The following is a 27,605-nucleotide window of genomic DNA, read 5'->3' as shown; positions in this document are numbered from 1 at the left end:
AGCAAAATTGCAATCGTCTAACGTTGACCAGATTTTTAACACATTGTTTTAGTGGTCTAAAAAACTTCTTTTGGATGCAATGAAAATGTCATCTAAACAACATTTTAAAAAAAGGAATCGACCTAGCGTTGAGTCCATAACTCTTTGGAATACGTTAGACATATATCCCAAGCCGTAAAAGCCAGTTAAAATTGGTAAATACCAGTAATATCTCCGCCCACTATACTAAAATTAAATTAGTTGCTAGTAAAATTGTCTAAGGCGAGTTGGCTGTATGCTTTTTCAAATCCACATTTGTAAACCACACTTCCCCAACGGAATCTTTCGAAATGTGTGCCACTACGTTGCCTAAAAATTCGTGGATTTTCGCCATCTGATATTTATTCTTGTATATCTGTTTGTTAATAAAATTAGAGTGTAAAGCCAACTTGATCGTTTTGTCTTTTTTACAAGTAATAACAATTGGGCTGATAAACCGATCTTCCTCGCATTTTTCTACTTTTTTATTATGTTCTTCGTTCTTTATTCCGTTAAGTTCAGTTTCAACTGAATCAAGTAAATGAAGGGGAACTCGTCTGCCTTTTAATTGAATGGGTTTTAGCGGTTCGTGAAAATGGGTGATTTTCATCTGATTTTTTATTTTTCCAATCCGAAGGAATAAATTTTTAAACATGTTGGAGATGTTATTGATTTCCCTTTCTGTTTCTGCTGTTGATGTAAAATTTTTGGATTTACACGACTTGTTTGTCTGGAAGTGTGGAAAGTACTTATCTGATACTTCAATCCTCACTTTAGGCAAGTTGTCGTTTTCGAGTACGTTCCTCTCATGTCCTTCTGTAAAAAAAAAATGGCAGTCGTCGTGTGACCATCCTCTGAAAAGATAGGTATTATCACTTTTCCAGAAATGATTATGGCGTTGTGCGTTAACCCGCAGTATAAGTCTTTGGTTGCCTTATCCACCGGATAATTTTTTAGTTAGGGGTGTCCTAGTTTCAATTCGTGGAGAATGTTCTTCTCGAGAAAGTTAATCGGACTAGCGGAGTCAACTTGTATGTTTAGGATTACTTGGTTTTCTTTATCGAGGAGTTCGTGAAATTGTGACAGTGTGACACCGATATAATGATAATCGCCGGTTATTGCGTATTTAAGATGCAACCGCGGGAAATTACCTAGCCCCTGTCGCCGGGTGGTTCGCGCCACCTGGGGGCCGAGTGAGTACCGTTCCGTGCTCGACTGCCTGGCTTCCAAGATGAAGATCGTCTCTCAGCCGCCGCCTTCAGTGTCCACTGTGCTAACTAACCCTATATTCAGATACATGTATGCGCGGAAATACAAGATGCGTACTAGGCGTAGTCGCTTCGGTCGTCGCCGCCAATATCGTCGCCGACCTACTATATATCGTAGGAAACGGAATATCAAACTTCGTTCGCTTAAGTACCGGTATCACAGCGAAAGATTCATTAGTAATGGCACTTGGAATAGTTCGTACACAGGTAAACCAGTCGTTATCACAACCAGTCCCTCAGATTAGTCAGGGTGGGGAACTTGAAAAATCGATATACGGAGTATAAATTAACCTGCTTTAAAATCGAGATGCTTCCTAAACAATCCGCCGACCTGCCTAAGTTACAATCCGATCATTCAACCCATCTACCCACGATGTGGTCAAGATACTGCGACCGCCGGCTTAGTACAACTACTTCGCTCAAGCAATATCAGGAAGTTAGAAGAACCCTGATGAACCGCTACAAAAAAATGGATTATCAAATACGCAAAATACAATTGGAGCGATTCCGCCGGAAACTTGTATATCTCAAAAATAAGGTGGTTACCAATCTCCTCAAGCCAAGGGTTATATGGGATAGCATTTCAAACCGATGAAGATCTTACTAACTTGTTCGATATAAAGCTGACTAGTTACGTAAAAATGACGTCACCGATAAATGATCCGTCTAACGATACAATAATCGTACTCAATATGCCAAGTATGAAATTACAAAAGAGAGACGCCGCCGCCAGGGGGGGGGGGGGGGGGAATTCAACGAACAAAGGACCAGACGCTCAGTCCTAGACGTATTTAAAACAGAATAATCGTCAATTTCACTTTGTCCAGATTCCGACCATGCGTTATGCACACCTTCTCTATCTACATGGTCAATATTTACATCCGGATGATTCGAAGGATTAAAATCTGCATTATCTACAATTTGGGTATTTTCAATGTTTACATTTTTGCGACAAGATTTACAGAGTCTGGTACATTGAGCTTTAAATTTACAGGATGTACAAGTAATTTCCTTCCCTGGACAAACAGCTAAATGGCCTTTTGAAATAGTCCCGCCACATTTCATACAGGTGTTGATACGTTCAATATTCAGAGTTGGTTCTCTTTTGACATTAAAATGATTATGAGACTCGAGTACGGATGGTCCGTTGGATTTAAAATCGTTTGATAGTTTTAAATGGTTTAAAATTCCCTTTTCGTCGATGAGTGCCACCTTAAGTGGTTCTCGCGGAGGTAGTGTTTCGGTCAGGAGTTTTTGTTGTATGTCATAGATTTTCATGTTTTTTATGAAGAAGTCACTGATCCATTCTTCCTCTCCCGCTGCTATGGCACACTTTTTAGCCAGTTCGGCTATTGCTCCACAAAAATGTTCGAATGCCTCTCTGTCTCGTTGTTTCCTGTTTGAAGATTTGTGCCTTTCAAAGGTGACGTTCGTCTTCCTGAAGAAAGCGGTTGCTAATTATTCCCAGAACTCTATGAACGAAATTTGTAGTATTTTTACCTTTGTGAAGTTTTGTTCGAAAATTAGTTTTCCCTCGTTTCCTAAGGTACAGGATCGATTGTAGTTTCTTGTCAGTTTCTTCTATTCTCATTCCGATTTCTGATTTATTAGATGTCGTTTCCTCATCGTCGTATCGTCTTTGTTCTTGGATGTTTTTTCTATTCTAATTTTTCTTTGGCTTTCCGATTCGTTATCCGTTGGATTTTCCAATGCTGGTGGTTGGGGTGGTGTCTTTCCGAAGGATTGAGTAGTTTTTCGATGTCTATGTTTTCTTTTGCGATAATAGCTAAATTAAAGAGATCACTTCAATCTTCCCAAGGAATAGGCGAGTCCACCGTATGGTTCTGCCAAAATGGAGTTATTCCTCTCACGTTAGATTCGTTATTTGACTGCGCCATATTAAAATGTTACTTTGTTACAGCTAATTCTACTTTATACAATTAAAAAAAATAGAAGAATAAAAGTGAATTAGTCTAAAGTTAAAACATTAAACAGTGAAGAGAGCAGTCTCTCCGCCGGAGAGAATGAAATAGTGAAGGTCATAAGTAAGTGACCTGTTAGAAGGGTTACATAACAATTGCTAACAACAGTAAATAAATTGAAATCACATCACCGCCCTTTTAAGTATTAAATCAACTGTTAAGCATACGAGGTCAAATTTAGACCACTTGATAGATTTTATGTTTAAAAGTAATTGTTTATTTTGTTCGTTTAAAACAGCCATCAAAATCCAATTTTATCAATTACACTCTGTGAATTTATCATGACATTGATTTCATTGAAAAATTTGATTAAGATTAAGATCATTTATCCACGGGGGAAAGTACCAACACAAGAGCTGTACAGCTCATCACGGCGAACCGCTGTTGTGCCCCTGTTTAAGAACTACATGCAATTTTTTTGGTTATTTTTCTGGGCTGGGTAATGTTGCTTCACCCTCAAGCAACGAGCACGGATCATGGTGGGCCTCGAACATCCGACCTTTCGATTGAAAAAAAATATATAAAAATTTGAAGACAATGGCAATCATAAGTGATCAAAAAACGAGTATGTGGCAAAAGACTAAAAATTCAACCAAGCATAATTCGATAAAAACAGACAATGACAATGAAGATGCGATATAATCGAATAATATCCGTAAAAACCTATTACGGGTATTACTGAAAACGATCTTTGAGAGCTGAAACTGATTTTAAGGAGCTTCATTTCTACTTGAAAAAGGAAATTATTCAAATTTTGAAAGCAACCTAAGAAATTGGTAAACAGAGTTGCAAAATATTGGAGCAGATAGATTAATTAAAACAGCAAATTATCTATTTCAGAAAATTTTGCATGCAAAAGCTAATTTTTAAGACTCGAAGTCAACTTAAAAAAATCTCAAAATTGCAGGATTGCTCTTCTTAAATATTTCTGTCTGTTCCAACTGTTTGCTACTAATTATACCAACCTCAGCACAGTGTGTACCAGAACAACACATGGAGCTCTCTGATTGGCTGATGGCGAAACGACAGGTGACGACATCCGTGAACAGATTTGACTGGCGTCAGTTTGAACCCAAATGAGCTGCGATTTTGTGTTCATGTTCATTTCACGGCTGTAGTAATTCGGCGAAGTTTGTTCACTGGAAATGAGCAATCTGTATGGTTGAGTTCGCATTTGACCTCGAAGAACTACTGAAACAACAAAAATGTATTGGTAATACCAAATTGAAGGCAATATCGATGACCTTGGGCAATATAATTGGCCAAAAATTGAAGCATTTTTGATTAATTAGCCTTTTGGACATAGTGTTTAGGTGTTGAAATCAGCGAAAAACTGAAATCTGACGTCAAAATGAGCAAATTTAGGTTGATTGACTTCGTTCAGATTCGTTGATCGAAAGATGTGTTTGTAACTAACTATGCATATTTCCAAATTGTTGGTAGTATTGGTGATTTTTGCATTAAATTGGTCAAAAAGCGGTTTTTTGTAGGTTAGTTCTGTTTTTAACCAGGAGAGAATGACAAAACAAATTATCACGTCCTCTAAAAGAGCAGATCAATATCCTTTTGTTGACTTAAAAGGGATAATGCTACAACTTAAAGATAAATAGTAATAATAAATAAAGATTTAAAACAGGGAGCAACCTGAAACCTCTTTGTTTTAAAACCTCCCAGAAAAAAAATCTTACCAACTCGCTAAAAGAAATTTAGGTTAACAGTAGGTATCAACTTTACAAAAATAAAATCCCAGAATTTACAAAAAAAAAACCGAACATAATTTTTATGGAAAATAATCGATTATAATGGATTATATCAGCGAACAACTTAACCCTTATAATCGATTTTCATGACCCGTTTAGCCTTAAAATGGATTTTTAGGGATTTTTACTGCTTTTTTTTACAACTCAAAAACCCAATAAAATCCATTATAATCGATTTTAATCCATTTTTCATTTCGTTATTGTCGATTTTTTTCGTTCATAAAATCCACCAAAAATAAAATGATATTTCTTGCGGCGCACAGACAATTCGGCCAAAGACAATTCAGCCAATTTGAAATTCAGACAATTCAGCCAAAAGTATACAGACAATTCAGCCTGAGACAATTCAGCCAATTTTACATAACGCTACATTCAAAAGAAAAAAATCGGAATTGGAGTTACTTCTCGGTTTAAATTTCGTATAGAGTCCTACCCTCTGTTGGCAAGCTCGCAACACGTTGGCGCGACTATTGCGGTCATTATTATTGGCTGAATTTTCTCTGGCTGAATTGTCTGCATACTTTTGGCTGATTCGTCTGAAATTCAAATCGGCTGAATTTTCTGTGGCCGAATTGTCTGGACGCGATTTTTTGCAAATGCGAAACGTTTACTCTACTTCTTGTGAATAGCGTTCTGCAAAACTAAAACCAGAAAGAATAAGTTCATCCACGTGTTCACCCTTCCCCCATCTTTCACGCCCCCGATCCCCCTTCCACGCCGCCCCACCACACTCCATCCCACACCACTTCTCCCAAACACACACCTTATACCCCCTCCCTCAACCACAAAACATCATTCCAGACCCCCGCACCCGCATCCTGATCACCCCTCTGATATTTTTTGTTTATCATATTGCGTTAAAAGGGGGGCTTAACATGCGATGGTGGACAGGGAGGGAGTGAGGGACGTCAAATATGAAGAAGTTAGAAAATATTAGTAGGATCTAGAACAAAAAAATTGTGAAGTTAAAAAAAAACATTTTTTTTAGCCAAAACAAGTATCATGTTGCAATTTCTTATTAAACTAGCGTTTAATTAAAAACAACTACGAATACGAAAAAAAATTCACTGTGTTGAATTTTTCAGACTAAACTTAGAAAAAAGTGCAAGGGATTATATTGGTTTGTAAAAAAAAAGAGAAATAAATCATTTTAATTAATTTTAAGCAAATTTTTATTATTTTTGTGCAGAAAGCAAAACATAACAATCAATTTTTATCTATGAAACTTCAGTGCGGGAGATTATTGACTTAATTAAATAAATAGATGCACTTTTTCCTGTACAGTTTCAACCATATACAGCCTATGGCAAACCAAGTTTCAAAAACTGCTTACCAAACTTTAATTTGGGTTTGAATTCTTATTCGGCTAATTAGTTCGGACCAAGATAACATCCTCCCCCCAATGCCGTTTGGGGGTATGTTAGCTTGGTTCTAAGTTAGAAATTTTCAGCCAATCAGAATCGAGCTTTTTACATGCAGCGCTTGGCAAATTTAATGCAAATCAAATGCTGGGGTGGAAGATCTTAACTTGGTCTATCTGGGGGGAGGATGTTAACTTGATCCATTAGTTCTTTCGGTTAATCGAAAATATCTTCAGTTAAAACAAAAAAAAAACAATTATAAAGAAAAAATTGTTTTTTCGGAAATATATACTCACAATTTTTGTGACTTGTCTGGAAATGTGAGACATCAAGTGGATGGATTAACTCGTACATATTCCGGCCAGTCCAATCGTTAATTTCAAACATTTTCTGAAATCTAAAACATCCTAACTTTTCTACCATTTGTGACGAAAGGAAGACTGTACTTAGAGATATGCTTTGCTTCAGCAGATTTTAATTATGAAATACTGGTCAACTTTTTTCCAATTACCTTCAGTATTTAGTATTTAGATGTTGTGAGACAACTTCTAATATTGAATATAATATAATGCACTTCAGGGGCGGATTTTGGAGGGGGGATGCTTTTCCCTTTCAGGGATTCGACACCCTGCCGAATCAAAGGGTCCCCCCTTTGGTACTTTTAAAAAATCCCTTTTTGGCCGACCGACCCTAAAATTTTTCTAAAGGCGCCTTCGGCTCCAATATATACTAACTTTGAGGGGGAGAAAAAACGCCTTTTTTGTAGAATTTTTCCAAAAAGTGCCCAAAAATGGTTTTTTTGACCTGTTTTGCGCAGAAAATTGGGCCAAAACAGGGTTTTTTAGTGCTTTAGGAGAGCTCGGAAAATCAATTTGGTCAACCTAAAAAAAAGTTCGTCAAAATCCGCCCCCCCCCCCCCCCTCGAGAAAATCCTAGATCTGCCCCTGATGCATTTCCCTTCCCTCAAACAAACCTAGCCGCGACATGTGCCGTCTGATCTTAGATTTTCTCAGGAGGCGAAAAACAATTAATCCGAAGTCTAATCTAAAACTCGAACTTTCTCTAAAACTCAAACTTCGAACTGGGAAAAAGCAAAAAATGGTTCACTGATCATAATCTTGTAACAACAAATTCAAAGCCTGGTTCGATTTTTTTATCGTAAATCTTGAACAACTGGCCAGTTAAAATGTTATAGTCGGAGAAGAAATCCACAGTCGCACTAAAATTCGAGAAAAAAAAAACTTGTCAGTGTCTCAGTTTCCCACAAAACTCGCAAAATTACAAAAAAAGGTTCTTAATAAAATAATCATACGACTTATGAAAAAAATAGGGACGTTACTTGAGAAACTATTTTTGTGGCTCGATATAAAGAATTTTGACGTTGTGACTCAAATAAAATTTCGGCGGGGCGAGATAAGGAAACACTGTTGACGCGACTGAAGAATATCCTTTGGGAGAGCGACATAAGAAATGACTTTTGCGGCTGGAGATAGGATTTTGGGGGAGTGACAAAAGAAAAGACTTGTCTGAAGGGATATAATAAATGACTTGAGGCCAGCCACATAAAAAAGGACTTTGGCGACGCGACCTAAAAGAGTACTTTGGCGGCGCGAATTTATTAAGAAATTGGCGTCATGACATCGAAAAAGACTAGGGTGCCGCAAAAAATGAAAGGATTTTGAGGGGAGCGACTTAAGTAAAATCTTCGGCAAAGCAGTAAAAAGACCCTGTTTTGGCCAAATTTTCTGCGCCGCAGGCAATTTTTTGAAAAAACACGTCAAAAAGCCGTTTTTGAGCACTTTTTGGAAAATTTTTACAAAAAAACGCGTTTTTTTGGCGCGCGCTCCCCCTCAAAATTAGTATATATTGGCGCCAAAGGCGCCTTTAGAAAATTTTGAGGGTCGGTCGGCCAAAACTGGATTTCTTAAAAAGTACCAAAGGGGTGACTCTTTGGGTTGGCAGGAGTTCGAATCCCTGAGGGGGGGGGGGGGGCGTCCGCCCCCTTCCCCTAAATCCGCCCCTGGGTGCGATGTAAAAACAGTACTTTGGGAGGCATAAGAAATGATTTTGGAGGAGTTTTGGGTCGCGACATAATACAAGACTTTAGGTGGGGCATTAGAAAGGAGTTTGGCGATGCGACTTATTAAATACTTTGGCGCGGCGACATAAAAAAAATTAAACGTTATTTTTGGTGGCGCGTCTAAAGTAAATACTTTAGATGAGCGATTTGAGAAAGTAGTTTGCGACGCTATCTAAAGAAAAACTTTGAGGTCGCGGCAAAAAAAAAAGGATTTATGGAGCGCAATAAAAAAGATGTATGGGGCGCGACAGAACAAAGGATTTTGGGGCGCAGTATATATGAAAAGAGCTTGGAGGCGACATCAAAAATGACTTCGGGGACATACGAAAAGATTTCGGGGGCGCGACATACGAAACGAATTTTGAGCTCAATTTAATTTTTAAAAAAGTCAGCGGATGACTTACGATATTTTTTTGACCGCGCAACATAATAAAAGCATTTTGGGGGCGCGACCTAAAAAAGGACTTTTGCGTCTAGATATAAGCAAATTTTTTGTGGGCGTGGCTTAATAAAGGACTTCGGGGAAGGACATTAGAAAAGAGTGGCGCGACTAAGTAATTATTTTAGCGGGGCTACTTGGGAAAAATGTGACGGCGCTACATAAGAAAAGTTTTTGGGGTCTCGACATAAGAAAGGATTTTGAGGGTGGGCACATAAAAAAGTACGTGGGGGAATACAAATTAATTTTGGGGTCACGACATAAAAAAAGAGTTTGGTGGCGCGATTTACTCAATACTTTAGCAGGGCGAGATAATAAGGAACTTTTGATGGGCGACTTGGGAAAAAAGTTAACGGCGCTACATAAGAAAGGTTTTCGGGGTTGCGAAATAAAAAAGTGCTTATGGGCGCGACATAACAAAGAACTTTCGGGGTGTGACATAAGAAAGAAATTTTGCGTCGCAAACTAGGGAAGGACTGTGGGAGGGTCGACATAAGAAAATACTCCGCCGGCGCGCTAAGAAAGGACTTCGCGACGGGATAAAAGAAAGAACTTTGAGGGGTGCGACATCTGAAAGGAATTTGGTGGCGCGTTATAAGAAAATGACTATGGGGCGCTGTTTTAAAAAAGACCCTGGCGTGAACCAAGAATTTTTTTTTTGAGTAGCGCAAGTCGTGGTGATTTTTTTAAAATCGCGCTGGTTTTAAGAAGAAGTTTTTGGTCGCGCGGGTTTTCTCTCAAATTGCTGACCTAAGCCTTGGTCGTTCTTTTCGAACTTTTGATATTTCAATGGGTACCTTTGATCGATGAATTGAACATCCAACTCTAGTGAGGCTCTGAAAATGAACATGTTAGAATGCAGTTTAATTTCACTCCCCCCTCTAGACTGGGTGTTGCAGGGGAGGGGCCGGGCTATCAGCTGGAAGCCCTCTCTGGAGAGGAGAGAACTTGGAGGGGCGAGGTGAATGCGAGGATCTGATTGGTCGAGAGCGAATTTGGTCACGCTTTCAAACTCTATCACCTAGAAATGAAGCATTTGGCTAAACACAGAAAGTGTAAATTTCTCAAATAAAAAAATATATATCTGGCGTATATCCGCAATGTGCATTCTCAGATAACCCAACATTTTTTTGTTCCAGGTGAGCAAAAAAGCAAAAACAGCTTAAATAAACACTTATTCCATCTTAATCGATAAAAGGGCCACTACGCTCTGCTTTTTTTCCAATATAATTATATATGGACCGTTTTATGTTCAGGTATACGGAAAAAACTGCTCAGCCTATCAGTTAGCGTTTTTTAGAAATTAGAATTGGAGCGGATAAACAACGGAAGACTCTGGTCACAAAAGTTTATCATGGATACTTTATAGATCTAGGAGCTTGTAGAGGCTTCGACTTTGAAAGCGAGCAAGTTCATATATTTTTACTCAAGTTCCGTGATCGAGAAGCAGTTGTAAGTTTGGTAAAATGGAAACATAAACGATCGATTTCGGCCGAGAGAGTCAAAACATGCTCGAAAGACACGAAAGCACAGTTAAAGCATAGGTTGTGCATAATCTAATTTTTCTTCTTAATTTTTTTTTTCCCAACTTTAGTTAATTTTGGTTTTGAAACAGCAAAAAAAATCAGCTCAAAAAAAATTAAGTCAGAATTGTGCAACCAGCAACAAATCCATTGAGAAGTTTTTCTTGAAGTGTGTCAGCAGGAATCACTTTACTCTAAGAGTTCCTGCGGCAAGAAAAAGTATATTCTACCAAGAAGATTCAATTTTAAAAACAAATAAATTTCGATTGTATTTCAATTTTGCATTTCACCGATTCTTAAATCTTATTTCTAAGCGTCATCTCAAAAAAAAAATTAACTGAAAAGCATGAACTATAATTTGTGATCAAATTGTTTAGTTTATTTCATAATCGAAAAAATCGAAACATAGGATGAGCACGATCGAGCATACCCCAAATGTTCAAAACTCTTAATTTTTTTCGATCATACAGATAGAATTTGTGGTTATATTATTTTAAGCGAGATGGTATAACACTCGTATGATTTGGTTAAACAGGCATGAATTAGTTGATACTTTTTATTGGAGTTTATTCTTTTAATAATATGTTAGTCACGCCGCTTGGAACGAATTTGAGATGAATCAAACATCAAAAAAAAAGAATCGAGAAACATACCCAAATACGTCAAAAAAATTTAATTTTAATTATGCGGGGTGAAACAAATAAAATTTTAAAATAGGTTCGTCGAGGAAGATGAAACATATCGACTCTTGTTCGCCAAATTGATACATATCTGAACTGGATCGAATAATGTCAAATTTTTTGTTGGGTCGAGAAAAGCGAATAAACCGAACTTTGGTCAAGAAAGTCGAAACATAGCAAAAACTTGCCAAACCTAAATATACCTATTTTTAGTCTAGAGAGTCTAGTTATAAGCCGAGCACCTTGAACTGGGAGAAAAGAGTGATTAAAAAGTGAAAACACGCACCAAAAAACAACACGGTTTTGAATCTCTTCAAAAAGTATTTGGTAACCACTTCTCTTCAAATTTTGCGCCTGGTATAATGATTCAAAATACAGCAGGAAAAAAGGGTTCAGTTCTTGGCCGTTCCGAATCAATTGATGTCGTTAGTCAATCACGATTGCTCGGATTTGGGCAAAACCCTGAATGTTCTGCTTCCATTTTTTAGGGAAACTTTAATTTAAAAAAGTGATGAAACTTTCAAAAAAAAATAGTAAAAACACTGAAAATACCCGACACGCAATGCAAAATACGAAACGATGTACTTTGCATATTCAAAAGCTTAAAATAGACTTGAAAGCATGCCACAATCCAATTCATAACAATGTCTAACGGATGGAACCTCCGTTTACGCGTTAATTGGTTTCACTAAAAAAATTGTCAAAAATGGCTAGTTGAAATTTTGAAATTTGTCTAAAAACACCACACAAAAAAAACCACAAACATTCCGTCAGTTTATTCAAAATTAGTCGGAACAAATAGCTACTCGGATAGTGGTGGAAGAGGTTGAAGTTAGCACTCCCGTTTCTACGTTGAGAGCTACTTTTTTCCTTTTTGAAATATCTTTCACTCATCGGTCACGGTAAACACATTGTGGAAACCACATTCAAACGATCCCGGAGTGAGGTTAAATGGATCAATTCTCGTAGTCAAAATTGCTGCTATTATAATTGATTATGATTACACTTTGGGATCAGGCAGTCGATTATAATCCAGTATGGTATATTACTTTTCAAGAAGTTGAATCGGTTATAGTTCATTTGAAATCCAATATATTAAAGTATAATTGATTATGAGCTCTAGAAATTGTTTTTTCCAACATTTAAAGAAAGTTGCAGCTTTTCTGCGTTTCTCACAGCATACTGGATTTCTAAACCTTCTCACATACATTTGTTTTTGCAAAACCATTTCCTTCAAACCCAGTACTTCTGAATTTTAACACCCAAGTTGAAACACATTGAAACACTTAAGCCCATCCTAACTACCCCACCCAAACACACTTACCTCATCCCACCAACTCTCATACCCCCTTCTCCAACACACCCTCAACCTCGCCTACTAGCGCCCACCTACCCTCACCACCCTTGTACTACCTCCCCACCCACTCTACCTCAGCACACATCTACTCCACCTCAGCTATCCTCAACCCCCCTAGCCCTAACCCTAACTCTAACCCACACTTACCCCCCGTATTTTTTGATTGTTTAATGATCCAATATAACTGATTATTTTATAAGTTTGTTGAGACAGACCATGAAAATCCATAATGAATGATTTTCATCCATGGAAACTTATTCCGAGAGGTTTAATTCCTCATTCGTCCAACCCTGGTTGAAAAAGAAAACACTTTTTTCACAGGTTTTCATATTAGTTCAAACTTTATCGCATTTAAAATTAAGAAAAGTCAAACAAGCATAACTTTTCAATGTGGAAGAAGCTTAGATTATTTCTGCGAGATTGCTTTCGGGTAAAAGCTCAAATTAACAAGACTTCTAAAAGTTAATATTTTCGAGATTTTAAAAATTACTTATTTTTTACCGAAACCAATGAATTTTCAAAATGTGCGAAACAAAACGTTTATCATTATGTTTAGTCATACAAACCATATGATTTTTTTTTCAGTGTAGATATAATTTTTGAAGCTTTTATCAAACAAATAAAACTGAAAACTTATTGGTGACTCCTTGTTGAGGATTGAACGTGGAAAAACTATTGGCAAGTAACTTTTCCGATGAAAAACCAAACTGTGTTTTGCGAATTGTGTGCGAATATTGCAACAAGGACGCTCTCTTTGGTTTTCTTTTGTTTTTTCGTTTTCTTTGATCATTCCGGCAAAACTTTACAATGTTTAGAGACATGTCTCTGATTTCCCGAGATATAAATGCACTAAATTGGGCGACTATCCCACCTCACATTATGTAAAGCACAAAATAACTTTTGTTAATCTAGTATTGCATTATGAAATTGGATTGCTTAATTGATCCGTTGACGCTTAAATAGCACAAACTATGTCGCGCTTGATATATCCTAATGGGCCAGTTTGACAATTTTTGAACCCCCATAAAATTGTGCAAAAAAAAATAGATCACAGGTAAAATATGTTTTTTTTCATTTAATCAAACATCGGTTTTTTCTCAGATATAACGAAAAATCTCAGCAAAAACTAACGGCAAAAACACAACATTAGAAGCAAGTTAGTTCTGATTTAATTTGTTTGGACAAAACGACTAAAATCTGAAATCTAAAACGCATTTTTCAAATTGGGATGATTTAAGTCAAAAACAATAATGGAAAAATTGCCTAAAAGTAAGCAGCTTCAATAGGGCGCAGTTTTTTTTGATAAATTAGGGCTCAAATAGTTCCATACGTTTAACAGGTATAAATCAAATGAGGACAATTTAAAAAAAAATTATCCATCGTAAACTTAGTTAGATTCTGATATACCTTCGTCGGCATGTGAACCGAGAGTGGTTGTGAACCGATAGTGAATGTGAACCGAGAATGATTAAAATTGCCAAAACGATCAGAAGCCATCGAGGTTACTTTTGGGGTCTCTTGTTTGATCTTGAAAGTCTAGTTCCGAGTTTCGCTGAAATTATTTTTTGAAACTCCGACGACGTAGACTCCGTCGAAGTAATTTTAGTGCGATGTTTCTTGTTTTCTCCGGTGAATGTTTCCGTCTAGTCGTTTCATTATTTATTGCAGTATTGTTCACTCGTTCGATTTATACGTCTCGGTGGGCACAACTCTTCTCATTTAACATCCATGCGCACAACACCCCCTGAACTGATAGTCTAGCCTGGAAAGATTGCAGAGCGAATCATTTTATTTCCAGCAGAAAAATAGGTTTGCTTACTTCTTTCTACTGCCAAATTTCTTTCTTCCTTAAATGTTGCTACCCATTTCCAAAATAACCTCTAGGTTAGTTCATTGAGCTTTCTTTACAGGTATTTTTTGAAGAAACATTTTCCGTCCTTCTAGCTCTGGGAAGCAAAGCCTTGTGCATCCTCTGCATTGGGATAATGAACCGTGGGACTGATTTTGAGTCCATTTCTCCTTATTTTCTCGGAATTTTTTTCAATGACTTTTCGCATGTTCGTGAAATTCCATCCTCTATTTTTTTATTCGACCGCGACTTCTGAATCGCCTTTCTCTTCCGGTTTATTTGGAAATTTGTCAAGCACGACATTACCTGGTGGTTTTATGAGTAGATTTGAGTTGTGTTTCTCTTTCAAACTGATTACCAGAGAGAATTTTCCAAGCCCTTTATCCACGAATGAGAAGGAAAAAAGCTATTTTCTCTCAGTAGGACTATATGTATTTTAGATAAAACAAAATATAGTAAAGTTGATTGTGTAAGTAGCTCTTTTCAGGTTTAGTTGGAGGACCATCAAGCGCGTCAACTCGTGGAGGATTTGAAGTAATTTTGGGTCGCAAATTTGTTTTAAAAAGATTCCCGGGTCGAGTTCGGGGACTTATAATGCAACCCTTACGACGAAGTATTTCCTCAACTTTGCCCGACCCAGAACAGATATGTTGCGACTTTACGGGACCCAAAAAAGGTATGTTGCAACCATTGCGACACAAAATTGGTATGTTGCGACTTTGCGCGACCGAAATATTTGCAGCATATTGTCCGACAAAAAGCAATTTGCGATTTTGCGCGACTCAAAAGCAATATGTTGCAAATTTGCGCGACCAAAGTGATTTGCTCAACTTTTGCAACTTCGGGTCGAGGTTTGCAGTTTATGTTTTGATCGACTCGACCAAAAATGGTATGTTCCGACCGTGTCGACCCAGTCTTGATATGTTTTGACCGACTTGACTCACGCTGTCCATGTTGTGACCTTGCGCGACCCATGTTGCAACTTTGCCCGACGCATGTTGCGACTTTGCACGACCCAGGTTGCGACTTTGCCAGAAACATGTTGCGACTTTGCTCAACCCATGTTGCGACTTTGCGCGACCCATGTTGCGAATTTGCCCGACGCATGGTGCGACTTTGCACGAGCCATGTTGCGACTTTGTGCGACCCATGTTGCGACTTTGCGAGATGCATATTGCGACTTTGCGCGACGCGTGTTGCGGCTTTGCCAGAAGCATGTTGCGACTTTGCTCAACCCATGTTGCGACTTTGAGCGACCCGTGTTGCGAATTTGCCCGACGCATGTTGCAACATTGCACGAGCCATGTTGCGACTTTGTGCGACCCATGTTGCGACTTTGCGAGATGCATATTGCGACTTTGCGCAACGCGTGTTGCGACTTTGAGCGACACATGTTGCAACTTTGCGCGACCCAAGCTGCGACTTTGCGAGATGCATATTGCAAGTTTGCGCGACGCAAGTTGCAACTTTGCGCGACCCATGTTGCAAATTTGCGCAACCAGAGTGATTTGCTCAACTTTCGCAATTTCGGGTCGAGGTTTGCAGTTTATTTTTTGACCGACTCGACCAAAAATGGTATGTTTCGACCATGTCGACCCAGGCTTGATATAATTTGACCGAATTAACTCACGCTGTCCATGTTGTGACTTTGCGCGACCATGTTGCGACTTTGCCCGACCCATGTTGCGACTTTGCACGACCCATGTTGCGACTTTGCACGACCCATGTTGCAACTTTGCCCGACTCATGTTGCGACTTTGCACGACCCATTTTGCGACTTTGCCAGAAGCATGTTACGACTTTGCGCGACTCTTATTGCAACTTTGCGCGACCCATGTTGCGACTTTGCGCGACACATGTTGTGACTTTGCGCGAAACGTGTTGCGACTTTGAGCGGCGCATGTTGCAACTTTGTGCGACGCATGTTGCGACTTTGCGAGATGCACATTGCGACTTTGCGCAACGCGTGTTGCGACTTGAGCGACGCATGTTGCAACTTTGCGCAACCCATGTTGCGACTTTGCGCGACCCGTGTTGCGACTTCACGCATCTCATGTTGCGACTTTGCTCAACCCATGTTGCGACTTTGCGCGACCCATGTTGCGAATTTGCCCGACGCATGTTGCGACTTTGCGCGAAACGTGTTGCGACTTTGAGCGACGCATGTTGCAACTTTGTGCGACGCATGTTGCGACTTTGCGAGATGCACATTGCGACTTTGCGCAACGCGTGTTGCGACTTGAGCGACGCATGTTGCAACTTTGCGCAACCCATGTTGCGACTTTGCGCGACCCGTGTTGCGACTTCACGCATCTCATGTTGCGACTTTGCTCAACCCATGTTGCGACTTTGCGCGACCCATGTTGCGAATTTGCCCGACGCATGTTGCGACTTTGCGCGAAACGTGTTGCGACTTTGAGCGACGCATGTTGCAACTTTGTGCGACGCATGTTGCGACTTTGCGAGATGCACATTGCGACTTTGCGCAACGCGTGTTGCGACTTGAGCGACGCATGTTGCAACTTTGCGCAACCCATGTTGCGACTTAGCGCGACCCGTGTTGCGACTTCGCGTATCTCATGTTGCGACTTTGCGCGACTCATGCTGCGACTTTGCGCGACCCGTGTTGCGACTTCGCGTATCTCATGTTGCGACTCTGTGCGACCTAAGTTGCGACTTTGCGCGACCCAATTTAGCTATGTGGCTATATTGCGCGAACCATGTTACGACTTTGTGCGACTCAAGCCTTTGGCGAGACGATGGAATTTCGGTCGCAGATAGTGCATTTCGACAACCCATTTTGGTCGCAACATGTGTCGCGGACCTCGGCCCCGGGCTACCAGAAGAATTTTTCTAACCAATTATCCAAGAATGACGAGGAAAATGCCAGGTTTATCTCAGCCTGGGTCGATCAAAATGTGCATACGTCTTGCCATGCATGATGCCATAGTAATCAACAATCGCAAGCATTCATGGTGACATAACTTTTTTTAGCTTCCCTCTTAAAATTATCGAATTTGGGTCCCCTTAATTAAGCTAAAAAGTGATATATCAACGTGAATGCTTGAGATTTATGGTTACTATGACATCATGCATGGCTCGAAGTATGGATACCATGGAAAGATTTATGGCGCGACGTATGGTTAACAAGAAACCGCAGATGGAGCTATATGTTTTTTTGATAAAACAATACCTGATAAAGTTGATTGTAAAAGTATTTCTTTGAATTCAAGTTGTAGCATCAAGGTTTTTAGAAGTAGTGATCAACACAGGTCTTTCGACAAAAGAGTTTACCACCGTGTATGATTGACAGACTGTCGAAATTTGTATGAATCGACCCAAGGTCGTAAATCGGTATTCGTAATTTTACTATTACTGATTTAGATTTGTACTATTACATAACTTGTGATTTTAATATGGCTACACTTTAACTAAACGTTACTTAACTAGCCCAGGCATCCTTTAATGAGGACAATACCCTCAACCTCGCCTACTAGCACCCACCTACCCTCACCACCCTTGTACTACCTCCCCACCCACTCTACCTCAGCACACATCTACTCCACCTCAGCTATCCTCAACCCCCCTAGCCCTAACCCTAACTCTAACCCACTTTTACCCCCCGTATTTTTTGATTGTTTAATGATCCAATATAACCGATTACTTTATAAGTTTGTGGAGACAGACCATGAAAATCCATAATGAATGATTTTTATCCATAGAAACTTATTCCGAGAGGTTTCATTCTTCATTCGTCCAACCCTGGTTGAAAAAGAAAACACTTTTTTCACAGGTTTTCATATTAGTTCAAACTTTATCGCATTTAAAATTAAGAAAAGTCAAACAAGCATAACTTTTCAATGTGGAAGAAGCTTAGATTATTTCTGCGAGATTGCTTTCGGGTAAAAGCTCAAATTAACAAGACTTCTAAAAGTTAATATTTTCGAGATTTTAAAAATTACTTATTTTTTACCGAAACCAATGAATTTTCAAAATGTGCGAAACAAAACGTTTATCATTATCTTTAGTCATACAAACCATATGATTTTTTTTTCAGTGTAGATATAATTTTTGAAGCTTTTATCAAACAAATAAAACTGAAAACTTATTGGTGACTCCTTGTTGAGGATTGAACGTGGAAAAACTATTGGCAAGTAACTTTTCCGATGAAATACCAAACTGTGTTTTGCGAATTGTGTGCGAATATTGCAACAAGGACGCTCTCTTTGGTTTTCTTTTGTTTTTTCGTTTTCTTTGATCATTCCGGCAAAACTTTACAATGTTTAGAGACATGTCTCTGATTTCCCGAGATATAAATGCACTAAATTGGGCGACTATCCCACCTCACATTATGTAAAGCACAAAATAACTTTTTGTTAATCTAGTATTGCATTATGAAATCGGATTGCTTAATTGATCCGTTGACGCTTAAATAGCACAAACTATGTCGCGCTTGATATATCCTAATGGGCCAGTTTGACAATTTTTGAACCCCCATAAAATTTTGCAAAAAAAATAGATCACAGGTAAAATATGTTTTTTTTTCATTCAACCAAACATCGGTTTTTTCTCAGATAAAACGAAAAATCTCAGCAAAAACTAACGGCAAAAACACAACATTAGAAGCAAGTTAGTTCTGATTTAATTTGTTTGGACAAAACGACTAAAATCTGAAATCTAAAACGCATTTTTCAAATTGGGATGATTTAAGTCAAAAACTATGATGGAAAACTTGCCTAAAAGTAAGCAGCTTCAATAGGGCGCAGTTTTTTTTGATAAATTAGGGCTCAAATAGTTCCATACGTTTAACAGGTAAAAATCAAATGAGGACAATTTAAAAAAAAATTATCCATCGTAAACTTATTTAGATTCTGATATACCTTCGTCGGCATGTGAACCGAGAGTGGTTGTGAACCGATAGTGAATGTGAACTGAGAATGATTAAAATTGCCAAAATGATCAGAAGCCATCGAGGTTACTTTTGGGGTCTCTTGTTTGATCTTGAAAGTCTAGTTCCGAGTTTCGCTGAAATTATTTTTTGAAACTCCGACGACGTAGACTCCGTCGAAGTAATTTTAGTGCGATGTTTCTTGTTTTCTCCGGTGAATGTTTCCGTCTAGTCGTTTCATGATTTATTGCAGTATTGTTCACTCGTTCGATTTATACGTCTCGGTGGGCACAACTTTTCTCATTTAACATCCATGCGCACAACACCCCCTGAACTGATAGTCTAGCCTGGAAAGATTGCAGAGCGAATCATTTTATTTCCAGCAGAAAAATAGGTTTGCTTACTTCTTTCTACTGCCAAATTTCTTTCTTCCTTAAATGTTGCTACCCATTTCCAAAATAACCTCTAGGTTAGTTCATTGAGCTTTCTTTACAGGTATTTTTTGAAGAAACTTTTTCCGTCCTTCTAGCTCTGGGAAGCAAAGCATTGTGCATCCTCTGCATTGGGATAATGAACCGTGGGACTGATTTTGAGTCCATTTCTCCTTATTTTCTCGGAATTTTTTTCAATGACTTTTCGCATATTCGTGAAATTCCATCCTCTATTTTTTTATTCGACCGCGACTTCTGAATCGCCTTTCTCTTCCGGTTTATTTGGAAATTTGTCAAGCACGACATTACCTGGTGGTTTTATGAGTAGATTTGAGTTGTGTTTCTCTTTCAAACTGATTACCAGAGAGAATTTTCCAAGCCCTTTATCCACGAATGAGAAGGAAAAAAGCTATTTTCTCTCAGTAGGACTATATGTATTTTAGATAAAACAAAATATAGTAAAGTTGATTGTGTAAGTAGCTCTTTTCAGGTTTAGTTGGAGGACCATCAAGCGCGTCAACTCGTGGAGGATTTGAAGTAATTTTGGGTCGCAAATTTGTTTTAAAAAGATTCCCGGGTCGAGTTCGGGGACTTATAATGCAACCCTTGCGACTTTGTGCGACCGAAGTATTTCCTCAACTTTGCCCGACCCAGAACAGATATGTTGCGACTTTACGGGACCCAAAAAAGGAATGTTGCAACCATTGCGACACAAAATTGGTATGTTGCTACTTTGCGCGACCGAAATATTTGCAGCATATTGCCCGACAAAAAGCAATTTGCGATTTTGCGCGACTCAAAAGCAATATGTTGCAAATTTGCGCGACCAAAGTGATTTGCGACTTTGCGAGATGCATATTGCGACTTTGCGCAACGCGTGTTGCGACTTTGAGCGACACATGTTGCAACTTTGCGCGACCCATGCTGCGACTTTGCGAGATGCATATTGCAAGTTTGCGCGACGCATGTTGCAACTTTGCGCGACCCATGTTGCAAATGTGCGCGACCAAAGTGATTTGCTCAACTTTTGCAACTTCGGGTCGAGGTTTGCAGTTTATGTTTTGATCGACTCGACCAAAAATGGTATGTTCCGACCGTGTCGACCCAGTCTTGATATGTTTTGACCGACTTGACTCACGCTGTCCATGTTGTGACCTTGCGCGACCCATGTTGCAACTTTGCCCGACGCATGTTGCGACTTTGCACGACCCAGGTTGCGACTTTGCCAGAAACATGTTGCGACTTTGCTCAACCCATGTTGCGACTTTGCGCGACCCATGTTGCGAATTTGCCCGACGCATGGTGCGACTTTGCACGAGCCATGTTGCGACTTTGTGCGACCCATGTTGCGACTTTGCGAGATGCATATTGCGACTTTGCGCGACGCGTGTTGCGGCTTTGCCAGAAGCATGTTGCGACTTTGCTCAACCCATGTTGCGACTTTGAGCGACCCGTGTTGCGAATTTGCCCGACGCATGTTGCAACATTGCACGAGCCATGTTGCGACTTTGTGCGACCCATGTTGCGACTTTGCGAGATGCACATTGCGACTTTGCGCAACGCGTGTTGCGACTTTGAGCGACACATGTTGCAACTTTGCGCGACCCATGCTGCGACTTTGCGAGATGCATATTGCAAGTTTGCGCGACGCATGTTGCAACTTTGCGCGACCCATGTTGCAAATTTGCGCAACCAGAGTGATTTGCTCAACTTTCGCAATTTCGGGTCGAGGTTTGCAGTTTATTTTTTGACCGACTCGACCAAAAATGGTATGTTTCGACCATGTCGACCCAGGCTTGATATAATTTGACCGAATTAGCTCACGCTGTCCATGTTGTGACTTTGCGCGACCATGTTGCGACTTTGCGCGACCCATGTTGCGACTTTGCACGACCCATGTTGCGACTTTGCACGACCCATGTTGCAACTTTGCCCGACTCATGTTGCGACTTTGCACGACCCATTTTGCGACTTTGCCAGAAGCATGTTGCGACTTTGCGCGACTCTTATTGCAACTTTGCGCGACCCATGTTGCGACTTTGCGCGACCCATGTTGTGACTTTGCGCGAAACGTGTTGCGACTTTGAGCGGCGCATGTTGCAACTTTGTGCGACGCATGTTGCGACTTTGCGAGATGCACATTGCGACTTTGCGCAACGCGTGTTGCGACTTGAGCGACGCATGTTGCAACTTTGCGCAACCCATGTTGCGACTTTGCGCGACCCGTGTTGCGACTTCACGCATCTCATGTTGCGACTTTGCTCAACCCATGTTGCGACTTTGCGCGACCCATGTTGCGAATTTGCCCGACGCATGTTGCGACTTTGCGCGAAACGTGTTGCGACTTTGAGCGACGCATGTTGCAACTTTGTGCGACCATTGTTGCGACTTTGCGAGATGCATATTGCGACTTTGTGCGACGCGTGTTGCGGCTTTGCCAGAAGCATGTTGCGACTTTGCTCAACCCATATTGCGACTTTGAGCGACCCGTGTTGCGAATTTGCCCGACGCATGTTGCAACATTGCACGAGCCATGTTGCGACTTTGTGCGACCCATGTTGCGACTTTGCGAGATGCATATTGCGACTTTGCGCAACGCGTGTTGCGACTTTGAGCGACACATGTTGCAACTTTGCGCGACGCATGTTGCAACTTTGCGCGACCCATGTTGCAAATTTGCGCAACCAGAGTAATTTGCTCAACTTTCGCAATTTCGGGTCGAGGTTTGCAGTTTATTTTTTGACCGACTCGACCAAAAATGGTATGTTTCGACCATGTCGACCCAGGCTTGATATAATTTGACCGAATTAACTCACGCTGTCCATGTTGTGACTTTGCGCGACCATGTTGCGACTTTGCGCGACCCATGTTGCGACTTTGCACGACCCATGTTGCGACTTTGCACGACCCATGTTGCAACTTTGCCCGACTCATGTTGCGACTTTGCACGACCCATTTTGCGACTTTGCCAGAAGCATGTTGCGACTTTGCGCGACTCTTATTGCAACTTTGCGCGACCCATGTTGCGACTTTGCGCGACCCATGTTGTGACTTTGCGCGAAACGTGTTGCGACTTTGAGCGGCGCATGTTGCAACTTTGTGCGACGCATGTTGCGACTTTGCGAGATGCACATTGCGACTTTGCGCAACGCGTGTTGCGACTTGAGCGACGCATGTTGCAACTTTGCGCAACCCATGTTGCGACTTTGCGCGACCCGTGTTGCGACTTCACGCATCTCATGTTGCGACTTTGCTCAACCCATGTTGCGAATTTGCGCGACCCATGTTGCGAATTTGCCCGACGCATGTTGCGACTTTGCGCGAAACGTGTTGCGACTTTGAGCGACGCATGTTGCAACTTTGTGCGACGCATGTTGCGACTTTGCAAGATGCACATTGCGACTTTGCGCAACGCGTGTTGCGACTTGAGCGACGCATGTTGCAACTTTGCGCAACCCATGTTGCGACTTTGCGCGACCCGTGTTGCGACTTCGCGTATCTCATGTTGCGACTCTGTGCGACCTAAGTTGCGACTTTGCGCGACCCAATTTAGCTATGTGGCTATATTGCGCGAACCATGTTACGACTTTGTGCGACTCAAGCCTTTGGCGAGACGATGGAATTTCGGTCGCAGATAGTGCATTTCGACAACCCATTTTGGTCGCAACATGTGTCGCGGACCTCGGCCCCGGCTTACCAGAAGAATTTTTCTAGCCAATTATCCAAGAATGACGAGGAAAATGCCATGTTTATCTCAGCCTGGGTCGATCAAAATGTGCATACGTCTTGCCATGCATGATGCCATAGTAATCAACAATCGCAAGCATTCATGGTGACATAACTTTTTTTAGCTTCCCTCTTAAAATTATCGAATTTGGGTCCCCTTAATTAAGCTAAAAAGTGATATATCACCGTGAATGCTTGCGATTTATGGTTACTATGACATCATGCATGGCTCGAAGTATGGATACCATGGAAAGATTTATGGCGCGACGTATGGTTAACAAGAAACCGCAGATGGAGCTATATGTTTTTTTGATAAAACAATACCTGATAAAGTTGATCGTAAAAGTATTTCTTTGAATTCAAGTTGTAGCATCAAGGTTTTTAGAAGTAGTGATCAACACAGGTCTTTCGACAAAAGAATTTACCACCGTGTATGATTGACAGACTGTCGAAATTTGTATGAATCGACCCAAGGTCGTAAATCGGTATTCGTAATTTTACTATTACTGATTTAGATTTGTACTATTACATAACTTGTGATTTTAATATGGCTACACTTTAACTAAACGTTACTTAACTAGCCCAGGCATCCTTTAATGAGGTCCAGTATGTAAATATCATTAAAGTGCGTACCACAAGCACAGCAAAAAAATCGCGCGTTTTTTATCTCCAATAAGCCGATTTTCCAAATCGCCATAACCTTGTGAAACTTGATCACATGTAAAACATTTATTTAGATTTGAGCTCAGAGCTCTCGTAATTTTTATTACGAGGCCAAATAAGTGTGCATTCTGTGCATTGCAAGCGCATTTCACAAAAAACCAAAATCAGGATTTTTGCGGAGTCCGCAACGTGGCTACTCAACTTGTATCTTTTTGCTGTTTTCGATTCCACAAACAAATTGTAAATGAATCCGCAATTTGTGAATGGAATCCGCAGTTTTTTTTGCGGTTTCCGTTTATTTTTATATGAATCAAAAAGCAAGCGTTTTAAATTATATTTTTTTTACTAGGTTGTCACAAGCAAGTTCAATCTCAATTACTAAGTTGGTCACCCACCAGTTGAAATACCAAACAATCGATCTCATTTCATGTCTCTATCTTTGATCTCTATTCCTGTTAAGCAACCAAGTTCGATCTCAATTCCTTCTTACAAATTTTCAGTTTTTCTTCCTCATCAAGTCAACGAATCTTTTCTTTGCCGGGGAGCATAAAATATAGTCCGATCTAATTGAGATACTATATTCTCCATTGGGCTATTCAGATAAAAGCTTCATTCTACTTAAATATGCAAAAAGACAAAGTAAAAACCAATTGACTTACTACTAGCTAGAAACAAGTTTGGACAATCAACAATCAAGAATAAATTACACTTTTGATCAGAAAAAACTGCAAATAATTTTTCAGTACGAAAACACCCAATAGCCACAAGAACAAAAAACCTCTAGGTTTAACTCAAGAGCCCACCAACTACAAAATTTATAAAATTCAGCAAAGAACCAAAACCACGAAGATAACAAATACGTAAAAAGTAGGTTTCGAACGGAATGACCATCATATCAAAACACAGGCAAGATCATCCGTAAACTTTGTGCTGACTCAGTAGTACCCAGGTGTACAAAACAGAGGAAAGGTTTTGTATCAGAACCTTTTGGTGAGCAGGATAATTTCTGAAAAAATCGCTTAAACTTTGTAAAAAAAAAACAGGCCAAAAAACATCGCGTTTTCCCGAGACTCCAAATATTCAGATTTCCTTTCTTTTTTCGATAAGCCGACCTCATTAATTTTCCTTAACGTAAAACAGTTTCTATAGCACCCATTGAAAATTTAACAAGTAGTCTTGTAATGATGCTATGCTGAAAAAACAGCGAACCTAACCACCAGCGAGAAGCAAAAGGAAAACGACTTGAAACTTTTTTTAGCAAAAAATTTAATTTGACATTAAAAACTTAATTTTATGATCTTATGAACACTTTGGCAAATTTTTGTTAAGTTCCAAAGGTTAATGCAGATCGTTTTGGGCTAAGCAACTATGAGGTTATACGCTACACTTCAAAACAGATTAAATTTTCCTAACAAAAAAGATGTTTTAACATCAAAAACGTAACTGTTTTTTTTATAGATCACAAGAATCTATTCGTTGAAACAGCCTGGCAAAATTGGATCCCTCTACCATACTTGTATTGATTCTTAAACTCACTCATTCAAATTCTCCATTTTCGGAAAACTTAAGAGTTCATCCCTTTCTTCTTCGTTTAGTATCGCGTTCGTCTAATTTGATCGCATTCAAAAGCATACTCATTAACCATAAAAGCTAGTGTTTAAATGCCAGTTTGAAAGGTCACTGAGTTAATCTTATTCAAAATATCGTTCGTTCAGTGTTGCTGGAGTAAATGGGTTTTTAAGACAGGGTGACCGAGTGGTTAAGGTTTTGGACTGCTCGTCCAAGGCGGCCTCCGAGCGTGGGTATCAAATCCCATCTCTATTCAGCTGTTTTTCAAAGAATACAATTTAGTTTTCGATTTCTCCAAGCTTTATTTTTCAAAATTACGCAATTTAAAATGACATTTTTTGAATTAAATGGTACGTTCCAGACAAAAGGGTATTACTTTGATGGATTCCCTTGAGAATTATACCTTTAGAGCTACAAAATTGTTTATTAATTATGGGTTAGGCATTCAAAAAAATATTCATGGTGATTTCAGTCTATTTTTATGTTCGTTTTTCCTAAAACCTCTCTTCTCACGGTTTTTGAAGGTGGATAACTAAAAAAACTTCAAAAACTGAGTTTAATGAATAAAAATTAAAAGCAAATAGAGTCGCTATTTGGCACATTTTTTGTTACAAACGACAAAATTATACAATTTGTAATCTTTTCGCGAAATTTTGGAATGAATAATTTTATACACAAAAAAGTTTTCAAATTGTTACAAACTATACGCATGCGGGGCCTGCATGCGGGGCCTGTCAAAAGAAAAAGCATGCGGGGCTTTTTCGAGCGACTACTCCACCATACTAGTATATGGGATGTGCCATTTCATTTCATCTCAATTACTTCCCTCATCGTTTGATTTAACACCCGACTCAAATCAAATACTGCACTCATGATTTGAATTCACTTTATCATTTCACCCCTTATCACTCATCATTTGAATTCTTTTTCTATCAACTAGATAATCATTTCGGGTTGATGGAACCCCCAATATTGACCTAAATCGGCGAGATTATGTATGTTGTGTTTCCAAACCTTCTCAATCCATCAACTTCAAATAATGAATTCCTGCGGTGTTCGGTTTCCAAAACGTGAATAAAAAATGCTTGCTGGTCTGTATACCCCAAATAGTAATGGGTGATATCCACCAATTCAGTTAACCAATTTGTTAGGATTTGTTTGTGGATTCCATTGACAATGTTTAGGTCCTTGCTTTAAAATTATGTTTTGCTATAGATCAGAAACCCAAATCAAAACTCAAATCCACAAAGGGAATCCACTTAAATTTTGGATCATGTTTGAAGGTTTGTCTCTGGAATCCAGGAACAAACAGACACAAATTTTGTGCACCGATTCAGCGCAGAGTTTAGCCTCGTAATGTTTGAAAAATCCTGTCAAAAATGGCTTGTTGAAAGTCGAAGTTGGTCTTTTGAAAAAACTATCCGAACACAAAATCTTTGAAATAATTTTTGAGAGATCAATTTTATATTTTTGAAAGAGCCGTGTAGAATCATTTCTTGTTTGACAGTGATTTGTATTTCAAGCATTTTTTTTAGAAAAACGTATCAAAAAGAAAACTTTCATCTAATTCCAGAAACATTTTATCAATTCCCTTAGTTAGCTTTTATCAAACCCCGATTTACGAACGTTGATGAAGTTTTTAAGCGAGGACGGGTTGAACTGATGTTCAATTCAGGTTTATCAGCACGCTTGCTTGGTTTGTACAGAAGACAACCAACCACCTTCGTTTTCAAGTGTTTTGAAATCAAGAGAACAAAAAATTTTCCAACTTTCGAATTGATTATGAGATCTCTCATTATATATACAACATCTCCCATATATATTTTGTAAAAAAAGCTCGGAGCGCACAATCATTAATGTTTTCCTTTTTATGACTTTTCAAGGGAAATCAAACGTAATTATGAGTGGAGATTACTGCCACTCCTAGATGTTGACTTTAAAGTTAGTGGAACACCTAAATGATGTAAAACTATAGCTGAACAAAATTCAGTAATTTTTTTGAATCATTTTT

This window comes from Symsagittifera roscoffensis, chromosome 8 (genome assembly GCF_963678635.1).
Source record: "Symsagittifera roscoffensis chromosome 8, txSymRosc1.1, whole genome shotgun sequence".
Lineage (NCBI taxonomy): Eukaryota > Metazoa > Xenacoelomorpha > Acoela > Convolutidae > Symsagittifera > Symsagittifera roscoffensis.
This window is presented reverse-complemented; position numbering follows the sequence as displayed.